Source organism: Cucurbita pepo, chromosome 7 (genome assembly GCF_057944985.1).
Source record: "Cucurbita pepo subsp. pepo isolate OVF chromosome 7, ASM5794498v1, whole genome shotgun sequence".
Taxonomy (NCBI): Eukaryota; Viridiplantae; Streptophyta; class Magnoliopsida; order Cucurbitales; family Cucurbitaceae; genus Cucurbita; species Cucurbita pepo.
The window spans coordinates 5,594,411-5,599,468 of NC_141804.1; positions in this window are offsets into that span (position 1 = coordinate 5,594,411).

The window sequence follows — 5,058 nt, forward strand, 5'->3', positions numbered from 1 at the left end:
CTTAACGTTCTTATATCTATCACAGACATATCATTATGTGAACATACCTTAGTCATCTCATCACAAGAACTTAACCTAACGCTATCGTTCTATCAATTCTACGCTATCGTTCTATCAATCTATCACAAACCTATCCCTTTCTACCCGTAACCTAACCGTATTCTTCCATCAATCTCTCTTATCCATATCATCCGGTATGTAACCTAATCTTAACGTTTCAAGAACGTATTTTACTCCTATCGTTACATTTCGTTTTGTGCATTCTTCTTGTATCCTATCTCAAACATATCCTTGAACACATCGTACCGTAATTTTTATCATACAATTCACATATTATAACATATACATAACACATAGGAAGCATATCGATCCACAGATAATTCATACATATCAATATATATGACACGTGCAGAACCACAGGGCACGTGTCAACATCAAATATAACCATGCCGATAGTAAGGTCACTTACCTGGTTAGCTTAAGTCGTTGTCACAAATATATCCTTAATGAAAGTTCGATTCCATCCTTTGAAATCCAAGTCAACCTATGTGAGCCCACGACATCAGTTTCAAGTTTGAACTCTATATAATTATTTCTCTAATTTACATTGGTCATCGTAAAATTTTGATATTTCGTATTAGACAAAATTTAATGGAGTTTCATGCCCTCTTCTGATATTTATTGTTTTATTTTTAAATTCTGTTCAACAAATCTCTCCTCAATCTTCCCTCCTCCTTCTTTGTAATTATTTTCATTCTGTAAATAAATTTTCAATTCTGTAAACATTTTCAATTCTGTAAACATTTTCAATTCTGTAAACAAGATATTAGTCTAACCCTATATTTATTTTCATTAGGTAAATAGATATTATTGGCCAATTTTAATCGATTGTTTGGCTACTATATTAGAGATTTATAGATCTGCCAACTAAAATTTTATTGATTCTAACCTTATTTCCTATCACTTCAAATGCTAACAAAAAAATCTAATTAATTGAAGATGGGATCTGATTATTACAGTATCCCGTAAAATATGAAAGAAGATAAATCTAATTAATCGAAGATGTGTTAAGAATGAGAAATAAAAATAGAATTGGGATCGAAAGTATGATCTTTATTTAGGTTTACCACGTTAAATAGGATACAAACTATCCACTGATACCTAAAAATAGAAAAAAATATACAACTAACTAAATCTGGTAAATAAATAAAATATACAGTTAATCAAATCTATATTAACAACTCCCTAAATATCTCAAATATATTCTAACTAATTATTAAAATATATCTCCAAAATATCCTCTTAATACTCCCCCTCAAGTTGGAGAGTGTATGTCGATCACACCCAACTTGTCCTTCAAAAAGTCAAACTGCTGTCTTCCCGAAGCTTTAGTAAAAACATCTGCCAATTGCATTTTGGTCGAAACATAACACGGTTTGATGATTCCAGCTTGTAACTTTTCTCGAACTATATGACAATCTATTTCAATGTGTTTCGTACGTTCGTGAAAAACTGGATTGGCTGCTATATGTAATGCTGCTTGATTATCACAATATAATAATGCTGGTTCGGACAGTGGAACATTCAAGTCTTGAAGAATGTATCTTAACCAAGTTAACTCTAAACAAGTATTTGCCATAGCTCGATACTCGACTTCTGCTGATGATCTGGACACATAGACGCTTTTTAGACTTCGAAGAAATAATTGAATTTCCAAGGAAAATGCAGAACCCAGAAATAGACCGTCTGGAAGTTCGACAACCACCCCAGTCAGAATCGCAATATGCTTGTAATCTTAAATTGTTTTCAGATGGCAGTAGGAGTGCCTGTGATGTACCTCAGAACTCGAAGAGCTGCCTCCTAATGTGGTTTTCTTGGTTCATGCATAAATTGGCTAAGCATACGAACTGAATAAGCTATGTCAGGCCCAGTGACGGTCAAATATATTAATCTGCCAATCAACCGTCTGTATTTACTTGGATCATTCAACTTCTCTCCTTCAGTTAAAGAAAGTTTCAGATTTTGCTCCATAGGAAATTTGTCTAGACGTGCTCCTGTAAGACCTGTGTCTTGAAGGATGTCTAGAGCATACTTTCTTTGAGACATAAAAATTCCTTTTCTAGATCGAGAAAATTCAATGCCTAGAAAATATTTCAAATTTCCTAAATCTTTGATAAGAAATTTCTGGAGTAAACTAGTCTTGAGATATTGAATTTCTTTGAGATCATTACCTGTCAACAGAATATCATCAACATAGATTAAAACTGCAATGAAAGATGTACCTTTCCTCTTAGTAAACAAAGAGTAATCTGCTTTGGACTGAGTGTAGCCTGCATTTTGTATAGTTGTAGAAAATATGGAGAACCAATTGCGAGAAGCCTGTTTTAATCCATAAAGAGATTTATGGAGCCGACATACTGTATTCTCCCCCTGTCGGCGAAGACTTTGTGGTAAAGACATATAAACTTCCTCGTCTAAATTACCATGGAGAAAGGCATTTTGAACATCCAACTGATGGGTGAACCATTTTCGAGCAGCAGCAACAGTGAGTAAGCAACGAAGTGTAGTAAGTTTCGCTGTAGGGGAAAATGTTTCTGTGTAATCAATACCTTCAACCTGAGTGTATCCCTTTAATACAAGTCGAGCTTTATAACGTTCAACAGAACCATCAGAGTTGTATTTAATTTTGTACACCCAACGACAACCAATAGCTTTATGACCAGGTGGTAGAGGAACGAGAGACCATGTATGATTACGTTCCAAAGCTGCAATTTCATCATTCATAGCCTGTTGCCATAACGGTTCACCAACTGCCTCGTCATAGGTTTTAGGTTCTGTCTGAGATGTAATAAGAGCTAGAAAAGCACATTGAGTAGGAGAAAAACGAGAGAATGAAAGGGAATGATGAAGGGGATACCTGGTGTCGGTGCCGGGACTTGAGCTAGAGGTTAAATGATTGGCTCCAGAAGACATCACATAATTCTTATGCCAAGCTGGAGGCTGTTTAGTATGAGTAGAACGTCGGAGTGGAGCTGATGTATCAGGTGGGATAGGATTGGAATTAGTGAGCGAATCTGGAGAAGGTGGAGGAGACGACAAAGTAGTAGGTGAAGGGATAGGAGGTGAAGGAGGAATAGGAGGTGAAGGAATAGAAGGTGGAGGATGGATGTTTGAGTAGGATGGATCATGACGTGGTACAACAGGAGTCGAAGGAGCTAATGTCGAAGTTTGTGAAGCTGATGAAAAAGGAAAATCATCTTCACAAAATTTAACATTACAGCTGATAAAGAATTTGTGAGATTGCATGTCATACAACTTGTAATCTTTATGACCACAAGGATATCCTACGAAAACACAAGGAATTGCCCGTGTAACGACCCAAAATTTTCTACTTAGTTTAAGGTCGCTACTGTATACATACCATAAACATTGAATGCGGAAGACTTCATTTAAATTCCATAAAACATAACCTTTAACTTAAAAACACAGCCATGGACTTACGTGTTTCGAAAACATCTTTAAAACGACACAACAAAAGACCCGAAATAAAATAAATAAGCGTTTAAGTTTAAAACATCCTATTCTATCCTAAGTCTAAGAAAATGAATACCACTATCCTATGCATGTGCCATGATCTCGAGTTGCGATGTCGTCGTCAGCCGTACAGGAATGTCTTGCCTTAACCTGAAAAATGTAGTAGCACATGGCTTGAGTATTTAAAGAAATACTCAGTAAGTGACCCCACTATTGGGGTTAAATGCAACAATCACATGCAATAAAATGATGGGACCTATCTTTCGTTTCGTTTCATTTCGTTTCGTTTCTTTTTCGTTTCGTTTCGTTTCATTTTCCCTACGGTGTAATCCTAACAGGTAATCGTGGACGTGTACCATATACTCTACACGCAGCCCATACGTGCGAGTATGAGCTTACCAGCTAGTTCGCACACCGCTGGGCCACTGTCCCTAGCCGGTGGGCATGCTCTAGGGGCCCACCGGGACCCGTTAAAACTAAAACCGTCACGGCAGCGCTATGCAGGGCATAACGATCGTTGTCCTGCCATTTGGATGTACGCGTCCGTACCCTCGTGCTGGGATAGGGGTATCCCCCCAAATGCATGATCACACAATATGCATGAGGTCCCACTAGTCCTACAGTCATCATTTAATGAACATAACCCCGTGTCACGTTTTCATGCTTACATGTCATTCTCATTCTCATTCTGTTACATATCATATATATTCCTAGCGGGGTTATGTATCATGCAATTTACCGTATTTCATGTCATACAATTCACATATAATAACATAACATAACATAACATATAGGAAGCATATCGATCCTCAGACAATTCACACATATCAATATATATGACACGTGCAGAACCACAGGGCACGTGTCAACATCAAATATAACCTTGCCGATAGTAAGGTCACTTACCTGGCTAGCTTAAGTCGTTGTCACGAATATATCTTTAACGAAAGTTTGATTCCGTCCTTTGAAATCTGGGTCAACCTATATGAGCCCATGACATTAGTTTCGGGTTTGAATTCTACAACATTATTTCTCTAATTTACATTGGTTCATTGTTAGAAGTCTTGAAATGTTATATATCTATAATTATATTTTCATGATTACTAATTTACATTGGTTCATTGTTACTGTGGTATAAAAAGTAGGTACAACTTAGTTATTCTGAGCTTTACTGTTCTCTCTATTTACCCTCTGTATTTACCTTTCCCTTTGTGGTTTTTTTGTTTTATTTGTTGCCTTTTAATTCTGTTCTCATGTATTCCAAATTTAAAGTGGATCTCTATTTCTAAATCTTTCATAATCTTAGTGTTTCCTATTTCCATCTGTTTCCTATTCAGAAGTTTTCTTGGCCATTCTATCTCTAATCTATTCATATTTAATCTAATATTACTAATATGACATGATTGACTAGAATTGTAAATGATTTGACATTTAATTTCTAACTAAAAGATGGATCATAGTAATAATTCAATAACTATAATTGGTTGTGATTTCTAAAAAAAAAATAGGATAAAAGAAAATGAA